Source organism: Brassica napus, chromosome C7, assembly GCF_020379485.1.
Source record: "Brassica napus cultivar Da-Ae chromosome C7, Da-Ae, whole genome shotgun sequence".
NCBI classification, from domain to species: domain Eukaryota; kingdom Viridiplantae; phylum Streptophyta; class Magnoliopsida; order Brassicales; family Brassicaceae; genus Brassica; species Brassica napus.
In genome coordinates, this window is record NC_063450.1 from 3,996,370 (window position 1) to 4,014,661 (window position 18,292).

General features: G+C 35.4%; 1 pseudogene; it reads left to right on the forward strand.

The window, feature by feature from the left end:
- The first annotated feature begins 4,647 nt into the window (after window positions 1–4,647).
- Window positions 4,648–11,132, forward strand: LOC106393881 (annotated as a pseudogene).
- The last annotated feature ends 7,160 nt before the right edge of the window (window positions 11,133–18,292 follow it).

Genomic DNA, 18,292 nt, shown 5'->3' on the forward strand with positions numbered 1-18,292 from the left:
AAAGGATTTGTCCTCAAATCCATTTTACCTGAATCAAAAGAAAACGAATCAGACAAAAAGAATTTTGAAAACAAGTAAAATTCATTGAAGGATAAATTTGGAGAGAAACTTCCTTGGAGTTTTGAAATTGTTTTCCTCAAGTATTTCCAGTTCCATGTTCCAAGAACACAAGTGTTGTGTCGTCCTCCTCTGCTTGCTTCCATCTTTGGTTCATGGAGGATCGGTTTTTGGCTCAGGCCGCTTCTTTCTTGGGCTTGAATCTCCATTAGAAGTTTGGTACTCGCGGATAAACAGACTGAAGAAACTCCGGTTTGGAAAATTCATAACTGCTTCCTCCGTGAAGCTTTTCAAGTGATTCTAAGCCTCAGTGAATCCTTGGTGAGTTGGCTTTCTAGGAAATTGGATTCATGACAAAATACCTTCGGAATGTTGAGATATCCTTTTTGCACTGAACCCCTGTCGTTGGCATCTCCAAGGTAGCCGGTTTGGACCACAAAGCTTCTCCAAATCTCAGGCTGTTGGGCACGGTCAAAGCTTTCATTTCTCAGAAGCTGAACCTCTCTTTCCTGGAGACTCAAAACAAACAAGTGCTCTTGAAGTTCAAAAGACAAAGGGGCAGGAGTTGTGCCGGGATCAAAGCAAAGATGGCTCTCCATAGCGTGGATGTGATGTTTGTTGCTTCTTCATCAAAGACTGGACCAGGTTCGTCCTCCTCATCAAAGATATGATCTAGATATTCATCAAAAGATATCCTAGTGTCAAGATGTGGTCCTTGATGTGGTAAATCTAGTGGCTCTTCCTCAAAAACCTGTGGAGACAAAACAAGACTACTCAGATGCTCCGGTTGCAAAACGGTTAGTTCTACAATAGTCTGTTCATTATCATTCATAAACTCAGATTCAAGAGAAGGAAGATCACAATTTTTCTCACAAGAAAACAAGCTTTCAATTGGCTCTTCATCAGATTCATCAAAGATGGGTAAAAAATCTGAAAAATATTTATACTCTTCAACATGGGTTTCAGATTTACCTTTAGGTTTTTCACTGATGAACAATGATGGTTCAGCTACAGGTGCACGTGTGGATGTGCTCTTCTTATGGCTCTTGCTGATGTCTTTGAGCGCTTTCATAATTCCCTTCTCAAAGTTGTCACAGATTTCTTGGACATCAAACTGAAGTAATCGCCTTTTTGGATCAGCCACATCTCTGGTCATTTTGCTCCTTATGTCTGGTCTTTCCTGCACATTAACAAACTCATCAAAATTATTCAAAGAATATTTAAATGGAAATTGAGAGACAGTTTGTCGTGGGGGTTTCTCCTTGCTACTTTTCCTTTGAAGACCAAACATTATAACCTGAAAATCTCAACACAAAAGTTAGGAATTAAAACCTCACACTCTTAAGTGTTTAATCTCACCCACTCAAGTGTTTCTCTCAGATTTTATGGTAATCACACAAGCTTATTCTCAATGTTCTATGAGAACAGATCAAGGAATCCCAAAGGGTATATCCAAGCAAACAAAAATATATATATATATATTTTTTTTTGTAAGATAGATAGAAAAGAGAGAACTTTGGTTTTGAAGTCCGTTTTAACCACCCCAAAGGCTGGATTTCTCCTCAGCCAGCAGGCTTTCTCTTCCACCACCAATCCACAAATCAATCTCTTTGAAATCTCTTTTTTTTTTTTGAATCATAGATCTTTCTTTTTTTTATTTTTATAATTTTTCTAGTGGATGGTAATGAGGGGCCGGGATTTAAGATAGAAAGAAGAAGAAGAAGTGTTTATGAAATGGAAGATGAGAAGATGAAGAGACAATACCGGAAGAGTGGCTCTGATACCACTTGATGCGCCCTAAGGAACGAACACTCGACCGGTAAGGAAAGATATGGACTCGATCCGAAAGGAAGGAGAACTGATGGGATGAATGACGACACAAGAGGTGCGGAATGACGACTGATACTGCCAAGGGTGCTTGATTGTCGCCTGATATGAGTCACAGGTCCGACAAGGAAGCAAACTCAATCTGTTGCCGGATATGACGCACCGGTCCAACAAGAAAGAGGTGTTTGTTTGGAGCCAACTACACTAAATAAACTAAGAAGTGTTCTAAACAAAGAACAAAGAGTAAAGACTCAAAAGTTGAAAGAAAGTGGAATGATTTTATTATGAGAAGAGTTTACATATTTATACTACTTGAGGAATAGAAAAAGACTTAAGAATGTATTAAAGACAAACTTAGTAAATCGAATCTGGATGAGAAATTTAAAGACAATGTATTAAAACTCTTGGATCTCAGATCTGGTCAAAGAGACTCTTCGGCTAACGTCCAGGTTCGTCTGAACCAAGTGGTTCCTTCGCGGTAAGGAGCAGGACGGTCGCGGTGATCGGATGGGTCAGTACGGACGGTCTGATCAGCATGATCCAAAGGGAAATTATGATCAGCATGGACGGAATGATCAGATGGAATGACACGGGCAGTAGGACTGGCATGATTCGACATGAAAACCTCGGTTTGGTCGAGCTGGTAAACAAGAACGCCACCTTGGGCCGTGTCCATGAACCAAACAGGACGGTGCTCGATCCAGGGCGTATCAAATCTTCCAATCAAATTTTGGGTTGAGGCAATCATGACTACTGCTTATTTGATTAACCGAACTCCTTCAGCAGTTCTTTACCATCGGTCTCCTTACGAAGTTCTGTACAACGCTAAGCCTAGTTGTTCTCAGCTCCGAGTCTTTTGCAGTCTGTGTTTCGTTCACCATAGAGCTCGTGACAAGGATAAGTTTAGTAAGAGAAGTAGACAATCCTTGTTTGTTGGCTATCCATATGCTCAAAAAAGAATGGAGAGTTTATGATCTCGATAAACATGAATTCTTCATATCGCGTGATGTTGTGTTCCGAGAAACTGAGTTCCCATTCGCCTCTCCACCAGACACCAGATCGCCTACTCTTTCGTCTCCTATGACTACTGTTGATTATGATTGGGATATCACTCACGACCTTACGTTTGTCGACAGGGGAGCTTGGTTTTGACTGAAGAACATGTAGTTGTTGAAAGTGGAAACTCACCTATCAAACCATTAGTTTCACCTTCTGTTAGGGCGGCGCTACCGGGAACAGTAGCAGAGTCTTCTCATGATTCTGCTGTTCCTCCTGATCCAGTTTCTCCAATCTTACCGTCTCTTATACTACCTGAACCCGAGTCTACAACGGGTCGAGGTCAACGCTTACGTCAACCCTCAGTTAAACTAAAAGATTATGTGATGTACAATTCCATTAGTCTTGAAGACTCATCTCTCGCGCTTCACTGCTTTGTATCCTCGTCCTCTGAAATAGTCCAAGGTAAATCACTCTATCCCTTAACCAATTTTATCACTGACGAGAACTTTTCAGCATCGCACAAAGCGTTCCTTGCGGCCATTACTGCTGGAGTTGAACCACACTACTACTCACAAGCCGCTAAAGACAAAATATGGCGGGGTGCAATGAAACATAAAGTTCTTGCACACGAAGAGAGTGGTACATGGAACATAGAATCTCTTCCTCTAGGAAAGAAGGCAATTGGATGTCACAGGATATATAAGTATAAATACAACGCTGATGGCACTATCGAACGTCAAAAGGCAAGATTGGTTGCATATGGAAATAAACAGGTTGAGGGAGATGACTTCGCAGAGACGTTTGCTCCAGTTGTTAAGATGGGTACCATTCGTGCCCTCCTTGGTCTTGTTGCTGCAAAAGGTTGGGAAATCCACCAAATGGATGTCCACAATGCGTTCCTACACGGTGACCTTCATGAAGAAGTGTACATGAAGTTACCACCTGGGTTCACACATTCTGATCCTACTAAAGTATGTCATTTGCGTAAATCATTATATGGTCTCCGTCAAGCTCCTCGTTGCTGGTTTGAGAAGATGAAAAATGCGTTAACGGAGTATGGTTTTGAGCAATCTTACTCTGACTATTCTCTGTTTTACTACACCAAAGACTCCAAGGAACTTCATGTCCTTATTTATGTTGATGATCTAGTACTGGCCAGTAATGATCTTGATCTCCTCACCAAATTTAAAGAGTATTTGGGTCAGTGCTTTAAAATGAACGATTTGGGTAAACTTAAATATTTTCTTGGCATAGAAGTGGCTCGGTCAGAGGAAGGTATTTTTCTTTTTCAGAGAAAGTATGTTTTGGACATCATCAGACACTGGTATGTTAGGATGCAAGCCTGTATCCATTCCGTTAGAACAGTATCATCAACTAGCTAATGACAAAGCTCCAGTTCTGGCTGATCCGAAGAAGTATCGACTGCTAGTCGGGCGTTTAGTGTATATGTCAATTACACTTCCGAATTTTTGTTACACTATCCATCTCCTCTCTCAGTTTATGCAAAAGCCACTTGAAGCACATTGGAATGCAGCTCTCTGTGTGGTTCGCTTTCTTAAAGGATGTCCTGGACAAGGTATACTACTTCGAGCTAATAGTGACCTTCAGATCTCTGTTTATGTCGATGCCGACTGGAGTACCTGTCCAGAGATTTGTCAATCCCTCAGTGCTTATATAGTACTTCTTGGAGGTTCGACTATTAATTAGAAAACTAAGAAACAAGACAATGTTTCCATGTCTTCCGCTGAAGCTGAATAACGAGCGATGGCTGCAGCTACTAAAGAAGTTAAATGGATTATTCCGCTCATGGCTGATCTGGGACTCGAAGCTACCAAGCCTATTAAGTTCCACTGTGACAGTAAAGCTGCCATTCACATCGCCTCAAATCCAGTGTTTCATGAACGTACAAAGCATCTCGGACGAGATTGTCACAGCGTACGTGATGCGGTCAAAGCAGGTCTTATTTCTATGGTTCATGTCCGAACAAAAGATCAGCTCGCAAATATTCTCACCAAAACACTTGGTCATCTGCAGTTTGAAGCCTTATCGTCCAAGTTGGGAATTCATAATTTTCACTTGAGAGGGAGTATTAAGAAAGCGAATCCCATAGATAAGGATTACCTTTGTGTTTACATTTATTTACTTAGGAAATATGTTAGTATTCCTTTTATATTAGGGTTTCGACCTTATACAAGTTGTATATATTCTCGACTATGTTCATGAGGTCAATACAAGTTCATATTTTACAATGTCATCTCTACTTTACAGTCAGCTCTGTATATACATTCTCTAATGTATATTACGTCAGAGTAAATAATAACGAGGATAGTTTATGTATTCAGTCAAAATGTTTAGTTTGAAATGTCAAGAATAGAGTTTCAATGTCACTAAACCCAGTCTACCATCTTCATAAGTATGATGTCAAAAAAAAATAATGATAATAATAATTTGAGTATACCTGTCAATTGGGCTGTCGTGTTTATTTGTGCATGTCCATATGAACATTTTTTGTTTGTGGATAAATAGAGATCATCTCCATTAAGGACTGAATCTACGCGTCCATTAAAAACATATAAGATCTTGATTGGCAGAGTAGATAATAAACCATTAGCATTATGCTATATAAGCAATATGTTGCAGAAGTTGTATGTTTTTGTTAAATTATTTAATAGAATGACTGATAGAGCAATATGAATATTCTATTTAAAATTAAAAAAATTAATATATAACATATAATATATTTATTTCTAATGAATATATTTCTAATATGTATATATATATTAATAAAAAAATTAAAAAGATATATAATTTATTTATTTTATTTAATTATTTAGTAATTTTGTTTATATCAAAAAATAATATTTTAAAATAATTTTTACAATTAAAATATATATTTTTAAAAATAATATTCTACATTTAAAAAATAATTTAATTTATATAATTAAATTATTTATATAATTAAATTAGATTTTAAATGTGAAATACTATTTTTAAAAAAATATATTTTTATTGTAAATTTATTTTAAAAATTAAAATTTTATCTTTTGGATATAAAAATAATTTTATGATATTATTAAATAAAATAAATGAATTAATTATATATTTTCCTTAATTTTATAAATTATAAATGCAAATACTCTTCTAAAAGCTTCATATGAGAGTAGGGCTGTTCAATATGGTAAAACCGAACCGTACCGAACCGAACCGAACCGAAATAGATAATATGGTTTGGATTTGGTATATACCATACAAACCGAATGGATATGATTTTAAAAAAACCGTAGGATTTGGATATGATTCGGTATATAACCGATAAAACCGAATAAACCGAATAAAACCGATCAAAAAATTGAAACATGTAAATATGTATATATTTTATAACAACGTATGAAAATCATAAGTTAATTTTTTTGCTAATAACTATTACCATATTTTTTACAGTAACAAAATAGTCCTGATTTGTAAAACATTTGAACTATAATTAAATAACAATTCATCGCAAACATGCTTCTTATTTTCTTAGTCTTCTTTTGATATTTTTGCTTTAATTTAGCATTGACTAAATTGAAATAAAGATTATAAATTTGATGATAACAATTAGTGGAAATCTTCATAATTTTTTTTATTTATAAACGAATAGAGTTTCGTGTTTAATAGAAGAAACATGACTTTGATGAACGCTAAATATGAAAGAATATAATAACTTATTTTTTGTGCTTCGTGCTTCTGTTTTTTTTTTTTTTTTTTTTTTTATTATCAAAATTTTGAGCTTTCATTTTAATTATAGATTTGATTATTTTATTAGATGATAGAAACATTTTTTATTTTTGTTCTTTTATTTAAACTTATAATATTTTTTAACAAATGAATGTGTTGACAACAAGACTCTAAAATTCATATAATATGATCCCAAAATAAAGAATTATGTTTTTTGGTATAAAACCGAATAAACCGAAAACCGACGGTATATAAATCGAACCGAACCGAATTAAATATGGATTTAGAATGGTAGTTATATTTTACTAACCGAAATACTGAAAAACCAAAAAAACTGAACCGAAACCGAACCGATATCCGGATTGAACACCCCTATATGAGAGCAATGACCATAGAGCATTTGGAGAACATTAGCATTTAGTAAATGTTTTTCTAATAAATGTTGATTAGATAATGTAGAGCATAATGCTAATGTTAATGCTCTATCAATCAAGGCCTAAGATATATTAAAATTACAAAGCAAATTTGATACAATGTGTCGTCCAAAATACAAAGCAAACATGCGACCATACAAATATGCTATAATTAATGAGTTTTATCGGAATTTTTTTTTTGTGGTTTTTGTAGGAAACAAGATTTTATGGGGAAAATGCTTTTACGGTTTTTGAGGGAAACTTGTTATTGTTTTGTGGTGTAGGTGGAAAAACTCGTTATTGCGAGAAATTCAATTTTGTGATTTTTTTGGAAAAACCTCATTTTGTGCTTTTGGTAGAAAAACTTGATTTTTACGGTTTCAACGAAAAAACTTAATTTGGCGAGAAAACTTATTTTTGTGCTTCTGGTGAGAAATTCAATTTTATGGTTTTTACGAGACAAAATGATTTTATTTTCTTTTGTGGGAAAATTCGCTTTTGGGATTTTGGCTGGAAACTTTTTGATTTTTTTGGTGGAAAACATGCTTTTGCGATTTTGGTGAGAAAACTTGATTTGAGGTTTTTTGTGGAAAATTGGATTTTATTTTTTTTGGTGAAAAAAGTTAATTTCTATAAAACTCTTATTTTCCCCAAATTTGATTTAATTTAAAATCTTATTTGTTTTAGATTATTGGATGGACCATCTCCGCATAGTCTAAACCCACTAACTCTCATGGTCTAATTTCATCATTAATGGGTGTGACTAGAATAGATTCATTTTTATTTTGACACGCACAGTCCACGTTTGGTTCACCCATTTAACAGCCTTACATATGAGAGAATGAGGTTTGATATATAGTTTTTAGGGAGTTCTCTCAAGCTATAATAAAAACAATGTTTAATTTCATCATGGTTCTCTCGAAAGGTAGCATCATACTAGTCACGATAAGCTAAAAACAGTTCAATTAGCATATCTGTTCACTAGAGATGAAGGCTAGGTTAGAAGTAAACTCTAGTTCATGTTCTTGTGTTGAATAAGGTAAACAGTGATACATTTAATATATATATATATATATTTGGAAGCCATGAAATAGTGAAGTTATGAATTCAAAAACAATAATCTGAATCTCTTTCACTACTCCCCACAATTGTTTCCCTGCTTGAGGACCAACCACCGTCAGAATTCTAAGATCAGCTTGCGAATTTGTGGCACCGTAGTAGAATCGTTACCAATGGCACGCTGTGCGCCTAAGGGCCTTACCAAATTCTGAGGAGTAGGAAAACTTCTATGAAAAAACAAAATTCTTCAAGATTTGGTTCAGTTGCAAATTAACCTCTGATTATCAGAGTAGTTTTGTGAAAACTTGAAAAAAGTAAAATACAAAAATAGTCCACTAATTTAAAAATTAAGATTTATTGAAAAAAATTCATTCGTTAATTTGTAATTACGAAAATAGCTTAAAAGAGATAAGTTTGCACTAGAAGACTTTATTAATTTCGATGAAGTTTTTTTTTTTTGAGAAATAAGATTAATTCCTTAGCTCTTGTAATTTCGATGAATTTTTTTTTTTTTTTTTTTTTTTTTAATTTCGATGAAGTTTGCTACGTCTTTTAAATAAACTTGCATTTTCTCCGAACAGAAAATAATTTCTGCTTCATCATATTTTTTTATAGATACAGTGACATAACTGGTGTCTTTTCTATAATGCTACATGGTAAGAGATCTCTTAGGTTGATGTAGAGGTGCTTCATACATGCAGTTCTGGATAATAGGTGATGTTAGAGTTCTCTGTAATGTGACTAAATGTTTATTTTATCTTGTAAGATAGTGTCTGGTTCATCTAATGTTTATGCTTTTAGTCCACAAAAAATGTTTTAAGGATAAAATCCTATCAATACTTTTCTTCTTCTTTTTTTTAACTACAAATCTATAATCAATATTTTTTTTGCATCGGAAAAAAAAAGTAAGTCTCTAAAAAAATATGCCCAAATAATTGTAGAATAATTCTGTTTCTGTAGAAGCGAAAAAGAAGAATATTTGCGATATTTTTACCTCTGAGCTTCTGCAAGAGATACTATCCCGCCTCAGTTTAAAATCCAACATACAAGCTTCTGCTGTCTGCAAGACATGGTGTGAAGCAGCTGTTTCTGTCAGAAAGTTACAGCGTCGCCCTTGGCTTTTTCATCAACTAAGAGGACTAGAAAACGGAAACTACATCCTTTTAGACCCAACACGGTCTCAAGCATATAAGTTTAGTTTCCCAGTGTTGGATATATATTATCTTATTCTAGGGATGGTTGGTTGCTTGTGAAAAAAACACACGCCCTCTCGTATTTGGTATTCTTATTTAACCCATTTACCGGGAAACACATCTTCTTACCCAAGGTGTCGCTTACATTAGGCTATTGCTTAGCTTTCTCAGCCGCTCCTACATCAAGTAGTTGTTTAGTGATCTCTTGCAACTATACTAGTATCCCCTCATATATTATGATCAATACTTGGCGGCCTGGAGAAACCGCATGGACCACCCATCGATTTAAGAACCAGTTACCTGGTGGCGGATTGAACAATTGTGTCGTCTCGAATGGTATGTTCTATTGTCTGAGTACCTGCGGCTACCTCGGGGTTTTCGATCCGCCTAGAGCAACCTGTAATATACTTCCAGTGAGACCATGTCTCGCCTTTCCTCAGGTAGATATCACTAGGAGAATGCTGATGACGGAGCATGAAGGGGACATCTTTGTTATGTTTACAAGTCGCGATAAGAACCCATCGGTGTTTAAACTAAACCTTAAACGCATGGCGTGGGAAAAGAAGAGTGAGCTTGGTGGCTTAACAGTATTTGCAAGTCAGCTTTCGTCTCTTACAAGAGCTAGTTTCTCGGTGAAGGAGAGGAACAGATTATACCCATCACGTAATGAGAATATTAGCTCTTGTCCCCCTTCAAGTAACTATTTTTCCAACCGCATTGCTTGGGTGTTTCCTCCTCACGACAACGTTAGTCTCTGACTTTATCCTTTATGGTTTGTCTTATAAAGGATTTTATTTAGGCTTTTTAAACGTTCGATCAAATAGAAAATAGGTGGTTTATAAGATTAACTTAGTTGCAACTTGCAAGTAATATTTATATTGTAGCTCGGACACTCACTGGAAACATGAACTGGATCAAGTTTCTATATATCCAGTGCACACTTTTAAAGCGTTAAGATACAAGTGTTTCAATCTGAATCCAATTCATTCTAGACACTTTTGCTTCTTTATAATTTATAGCTTTGATAACTGAGTGTATTTACATTTTACCTTAGTTCATGCTTAAGGGAAAACCATAGTGTGGGAAAGAAAGTTTGGGTTTAGAATGTTAGTGTGGGAAGAAACTGAAGATATTGAGGCTGTCAATAGGTTGGAATAATGTAACTGGATGGTTGTTATTGATCATTGTAAGAAACATGGCATTCAACGATAAATGTAAGGAGGTTTTAACCCTGTTTAAAAAACTACAAGTAATAGCAGTTCGTGATAGTATTTCTAGATAAAATCACCATTAAACAAATGCTTCACTACCAATCTACAAGAGTAGAGTGAAGCTACAAATAAATGTTATTTTGTGGTTTTCAATTTACTAAATCACTTCTCAAATAATGTAAATATATTTTGGTATTAAATTTGAAGTAACAGTAAAAATTAGAATTTGTTAAAATTTTAGATTGTAGAAAATTTTAAATTATAAATAAAAATATATTATTTAGGCCATCAGCAACGGTCAAAAATTACTTGAGTCTCTCTAACAAAAAAATATATTTTATTGCTTAATTATGTATTAGTTTTGAAAATTAATTTTAGCTAGTAGAAAGGACACATGTAGATTTAATGTCAACATCGTCTCCTTATAAAGAAGCGGACCTTCCCTTTCTCTTCATTGTTGGTCTTCTCTCTCTTCCTCAATATATTTTTACAAATATTTTAGAGCTTTTTGCAAATATGACTCAAAACTTGAAGTCAAACACAAAATTAACTCATGTTTTTTTAGAACTTTGACTTGCCTCTTCCAACCCCAAAGTTCAGATTATTCACGAAAATGCCTTCACTTTTTTTTCGAAAATTCATATTTTACTCTATCACCCTCATCTTCTTCAAGTATTTACAATATTGTCATTGCCATCAATACACAAACCACCATGAACAATTAATTTGAAGCTCTTAATGCACCTAAAAATCGATTTACACTCTTTTTCTCAATTCTTATGAACTAAAAACAACATTTCTTTACTTTTTCTCCATATTCATCCAAAAAACCCCCAAGATTTTGATTATAAATTTTTTATGGTTCACAGAGCCATTGAAGCTTATGATTCTTGGTGGGTCACTTTTGTTTGAGATTGTGGGTGCTTGGAAAAGACTTTTGTGTGCTAAACAAGTTATCTCACTAGTTGAACTTAAAACTATGAAATTAGTTTTTTTTCCAGATCTGTTCGTCCAGACGACTTATATGGAAGTCTTCTGGTCAATGCAGAGGTTAGTTTTGCAATTGACTTTTAAATGTGTTTTTCTAGACGACTTACATGGAAGTCGTCCATCTTTGTTTGTTAAAAAAAATTTGAGACGACTTCCATGTAAGTCGTCTAGGGAAAACGGGTTAGTTTTGCATTTGACCGGATTGTGTCAGAAATTTGATTTTTCCTGGATGTAAGTCGTCTCAGGTTAGTTTTGCAATTGAAAAATAAAACAAAAAAAATTATTTTTGTCTAGACGACTTACACGGAAGTCATCCATCAGACAACTTACACGAAAGTAGTCCATGATTTTATTCTGAGATTCTGGTCAAACTTTGCTTATCTTGGACGACTTCCATGTAAGTCGTCGGGCAGACGACTTCCGTGTAACTCGTCTAGAAAAAAATAATATTTTTTCTTTTATTTTTCAATTGCAAAATTAACGTGAGACGACTTACATGGAAGTCGTGTAGGTATAACAAAATATTGATTTTTTTAATTTTCTACTGGACGACTTATGTGTAAGTCGTCCAGGAAAAGTCAAATTTCTGACACAATCCGGTCAAATACAAAACTAACCCGTTTTCCCTAGACGACTTACATGGAAGTCGTCTTGAATTTTTTTTTAACAAACAAAGATGGACGACTTCCATGTAAGTCGTCTAGGTTAAAAATCAATTGCAAAACTAACCTAAATGGACGACTTCCTAGAAGTCTACCAGACGACCTCCGTGGAAGTCGTCTGCGTCAATGTTTAATAAACTTTCATTTTCTCTAAAACTATAAAGACTTTTTAATTTTTTTTTTTTTGTTAATTCATGTATATTAGTCAATATTGGGGATATTGAATGAAATTTATAACTTAATTGGTGATATTTATGAGGTTACCAACATTCATGCTTAGTAAAGTTTCTAGCTAATTGAGAAGACTTCCGTGAAAGTCTTCTACGTTAGTTTTTGTAAATTTGTTAAGTAACTTTAAGATATGTTTATTCAATTTTCAAAAGTGTTAAGTAACTTCAAGAATATCAAGTAACATGGTTTAATGTGTCTTCTCAGATCATAAGATATACCTTTTACGTATGTATCTAATGAAAGTATTCTAACTTTGAACTTATGTAATGTTTTATCTTTTGTGAATTTGACTAAGTTTTCTTGAGAATTCTTCTCCCTTAGTTGTAATAAATTTGATTATTTTTTGTGTTATTGTGTTTTGCTATTGAAGTTGTATCAATAACTTCAATTATGTCAAGTAATTTTGGCAAGATAATATTGTGAAAAATGAACATATTTACCAAACTTTTTCATTAATATCTCTTCAAATTTACACAAAAATTCACAACTAAAGGAGTACACATACAAATCACAAAACAGACCACAAACAAAACTATTATAGATCATACCTCTACAAAGACAACCTTAGACTCCACTTGATATGGAAGAAGACCCCGTTAGGAGACTCCGTTAGAAGACTTCCTGGAAGTCGTCTGGAAGACTTCTTGGAAGTCGTCTGGAAGACTTCTTTGAAGTCGTCTGGAAGTCTTCTAGCGCATTATATTTTAGAAGACTTCCCATAGGTCTTCCAAAGTCTGATCCAGATCTGAAAAACATGTATATCAAACCCAGATCTGAAAAACATGCATATCATATCAAAAAACGTTCAAATGGCTTAAAACAGAGAAAATGAGTGGAAAATTAGATAGATATACTTTTATAGAACACACAAAGTACATATCCAAGTGGAAGATGAGAACCATTAGATTAAAAACCTGCAACAAAAATATAGATTAGTGAGAAAGACATAAGACAAAAATGAAAAATTCATATAAAGTTTAGTGTTTTCAAATCAAAGAGATTAGAGTGGGTTTGGAGAGTTTTAGTTTGGGAAAAAGGTATGAACTTTATGCAACAGGAGGTTACCAAATGAAGAAAAATCAGGCATAAAAACTTACTAAAACGCTCAGATCTATTAGGAAAGGAAGACATGGGAGAAGACTCTGTCAGAAGACTTTCTGGAAGTCGTCTGGAAGTCTTCTAGCCTAGAAGTCTTCCAGATCTGAAAAACCTACATATCCAAATCCAGATTTGAAAAACTTGTGTCTCCAAAAACGTTCAAATGACTTAAAAACAGAGAAAATGAGTGGAAGATTAGATAGATCTACCTTTATAGAACACACAAAAATACATATCTAAAATTAATAAATCTACCATTAAATGAGTGGAAGATGAGAACCATTTGATGAAAAACCTGTAAAACAGGATAAACTAGTGAGAAAGACATGAGACAAAAATAATAAATTGATATAAAGTATGGTGTTTATAAGTTCAAAGAGATTAGAGAGAAGTTGGAGAGTTTTAGAATGAGGAACATACCATTTTTGTTGCAGCCATTTGAGAGGAGAAGAGAGAATGTGTAAATTTTTCTTTATATATGGAGACAAAAATTCCAATAAGGTTAAATATTTTCGATAAGAAGACTTACTAGACGACTTACTTGTAAGTCGCTCAGAAGACTTCAATATTTTTAGCGGAAAACTAAAATATTTTTAGCAGGAAACTAAAATATATTTAGTGGGAGTTATAAGACTTTCAGAGAAGTCTTCTAATCGCCAGACGACTTACATGTTAGTCGTCTGGACCCTAAACATAACCCTTAAACTAAATTAACTAACTAAACACTTCTTAAAATCAAATTAAACTTAAAAAGTGTTTACTATACACAGAAATAATCACATGTAGGTAAAAATTTACTTTAAAAAAAAAACATTTAAGTTTTCCAAAATCTAACCCTAAGAATACATACAATACTACAACATATGTTGCCAAACCCTAGACCAAAGAATATCATGATTCTATACTTTCACTCATCTATGTTGAAAACAATTCAATTTTATTATATCTTAATTTATACCACTTAAAAATGTTTATAATTACATGCTTTTAATTTTCCGTTTATCAAAATATTTTTACAAAATTTATAAATTATTTTTAAGATCAACTATACCAGACGACTTCCGTAGACGTCGTCCAGAAGACTCAGAAGACTTAGCGGGGCTATATTCGTAAAAATGAGTTCTGTTTTTTTGTTTGGTCACAACGGACTGGCTGTAATTTCACAAGGCTTTTGGGTTACTTTTGCATTTGATTCAAGTTTGGGTATACTTTTGCAATCAAAATCAAGTTTTGAGTGATATTTGGTAAATCTCTCAATATTTTATTCATGAAAGATTCAAAGAGAGACTGCCACTAGAGATGCCCTTAGTTTTTTATACTTAGATTAAAAATGTTTTTATTTAGTTATTATATTATTCATTTTATTTTATGGTATACGGCCAAATTTAGGTATATTTTGTTTAGAAACATTGCCATAATTGAAAAGTTTCATCTTTAATTTATTTAGATGCCTTAAAAGAAATTAAAATTTGATCTATATAGCCAAAGTTAATTATATTTTACTTAGGGATCTTATCATAATTTAAAATTCTAGTCATTAAATTTATTTAGGAATCTTGCCTTAAATCAAAATTTTCATCATTAAAATTATATATGTTAAAATAAAAAGGAAACCAATGGGATGATTGGAATGAGCTGTAACTTTATGTTTTTGGTTGTAGAATTTAAGATATAGATTTATTTGATGTAAATTATTTTGTTGTATCTTTGTAAAGCACTATATTTTTGCTTTGGAAATAAAGCTTTCCACATTTTTGATATAGATCCCAAAGGCTTTCTAGACCCAATGACTAATCACCACGAGGCCCGCAAGATCCGCGTTTTCTTACCACTTAAGACGTCCCGGGTGGCCAAGGGGAATCGAACTCAGGGCGGTACTCACAGCTGTTAGCCCATTACCACTAGGCCAAGACCACTTGGTTTACTGTGAGATTTTTAAAGAAATGAAAACTCGATTGGTTGACATATATAATTTTAGACTAAATTTTGGTTGTCTAAAGCATCTACAGCCGAAACCAATCACACCCGAGGTCACCTATCCGTCCAAAACTTAATGTCTCTCCCATTACCAATCACCCAACTGTTTCCAAACAATATCGCTTCCCTAATCCCCATTGCTACACTTTTCCAAGTCGATGACACATTCTTACCCACTACCATCCAAGATAAATCATGGATATCTCCCACAGCGTACTTACTCCGAAGAACCTTAGTGAAAAACTTTCTTTATCCTCCACCAAACGCCATCCCACCTTAGCGATCAGCGCCTTATTAATATCTCTCGATTTTCTTATCCCAAGCCCTCCCTCAGTTTTTGACTTACAAATCTTACCCCAAGCAACCAAATGTTGTCCACCACCCCACACGAAACTTCTGGATAGACTGTCTAGCTTCTCGAGAGTACTAACGGGCAGACAAATTGTACTCATTGTATGCACCGGTATTGAAGATAAAACCGCCTTAGTCAACGTCACCCTTCCTGCTAGGCTGAGAGTTTGCTTCTTCCAACCTGATAACCGTGAATCAACTTTCTCAAGCACCTCCCCCAAAGTATCTTTGTTTATTCTTTTTTGAAGAATCGGCATTCCCAAATATTTCCTTAGTTCTCTTGTTGATGCAATTCCACTCTCCCTACTTATTTGTTCTCCATGTTCTCTAGAAACATTCGTAGAGAAAAAGATCTTAGACTTTGGGAGACTTACTTTTTGACCCGAGGCTCTACAAAACATCTCCAACACGCCTCTTATCTCTCGCACCTGAGCAACTGAAGCTTCTGCAAAGAGGATCAGGTCGTCAGCAAAACAAATGTGAGAAAGTTGCGATCCACCTCTCGACAATCTTATAGGCTTCCATTTCTTCTCTTCCACTGCTCCCTCTATCAAGTGACAAAGCCTCTCCATGCATAAAACAAATAAGTACGGGGACAGGGATCCCCTTGTCTCAGTCCTCTGGCAGGTTTAAAGGATTCTGACTTCTCACCATTCCACAAGATGCTCATTGAGGGACCAGAGACAGACGCAATCCATAATCCTTCCAACCCAAGCCTGTGACAAGCCCACTGCCTTAAGAGTATCTTCCAGAAAGTCCCAGCGCACCCTGTCATAAGCTTTCTCTAAATCAAGTTTTAATAACATCCAGCCTTTTTTCCTTGCTTTCGTCGCATAGAGTGAACCGCCTTCTGAACTACCACAATATTATCAGCACTCAATCTACCCGGGATAAAGCTGGACTGAGCAGGTCCAATCAACTTAGTCATCATACCCTTTAATCTCCCTACCATAGCTTTCGTAATCGTTTTGAACAACACGTTGCATAAGCTAATCGGGCGAAACTGGGTGATACTCTCTGGCTTTGTCACTTTCGGGATCAACACAACAAGCGCATCATTTGTGCCTTCTGGTAATTTTCCAGCTTCAAAGAAAAGGAGGACAAACCGTATTACTGATGCCCCAACTGTGTCCCAGCACCTTTGATAGAAGACAGGCTGAAACCCATCAGGTCCTGGCGCTTTAAAGCTTCCCATGGCTCTTACAGCCTCTCCACTTCCTCTGCAGAGAATGCTTTGTTTAGAGTCTCATAGTCTTGACTCGTCAGCCTCACAAAACCCCTCCCTGATAATCTTATTGGTTCGGTCTCCACCTCTAGATAGTATAATCTCTTGAAATAATTTACTGCAAGCTCCTCCAATTCATTGGCATCTGTTACCCAGTGATTATCATCCTTCTTCAACGCTTCAACCCTATTACGCCTCCTCTGTATAATTGTCAACATATGAAAGAACTTAGTATTTCTTTCTCCATGAGCAACCCACTTCTCCCGTGATTTCTGAAACCAAATAAATTCTTCTTGTTCGAGTACTCTTTCAAATTCCTTCAGTAGCTCCCCCTCCTTCTCCAATAACTCATCTGTAGGATTCTGCTCAATTAATTCTTGTACTCCCTTAATCTCCATTACCAAGGTCTCCTTCTTCTTTTGAACATTTCCAAACACTTCTTTGTTCCATTTTCGAAGTTTCAATCCTAACCGCATTAAGGCTTCTCTAATATCAATCTCACGGTCCCATGAAGCTTTTAGCAGATCTTGAAACTCTCTATGTTGTAGCCATGCCGCCTCAAATCAAAAAGGCCGTCTACACGCATTCCCTTGTACCCCTGGCGTGAGCTGTAGGTAAAGTGGAGCATGATCCAAAGCCAAGAAAGGCATGTGCGAGACTCTTACTTCCTGCCACTTAAGCCGGGAGGTAGCACAGCATAACACTCTACCCAACCTCTTGGCCACAAAAGTACTCTCAGTTTTACCTTTCTTCCATGTAAATTGGCTTCCACTAAATCCCATATCAATAAGCGACATTTCATTGATCCAATCCCCGAATGTTAGACAATCCTCAGACAATCTCCCATTCCCACCACTCCTTTCATCCAGTCTCACAATCGTATTAAAATCACCTCCAATAAAAACCGGGCCAACAACATTATTGATAACCTCTTTCAATGCGGCCCATAAGCTAAGCCACTGCGACGACTTGGCGTAGGAGCAGCATACACCGCTATCATATTGATCACTTCTGTCCCACTCCCTATTTTCGCATGAATAAACTGATCTGAAGACTCGACAACCTCGAGCTCGCCTATCTCCGACCTCCATAAGAGCCACAAACCACCACTTTGACCACACGCATCCACTCTAAACGAATTCTCGAATCCCAGACCCCGACAAATACGACTTGCAGCTGCTCCACCAGCATGAGTTTCAAAAACCGCAAGAATATCCGTACTGAACTTCTTCACCAAATATCGAATTGATCTGCGAAATTGAGGTTTATTTCCCCCCCCCCC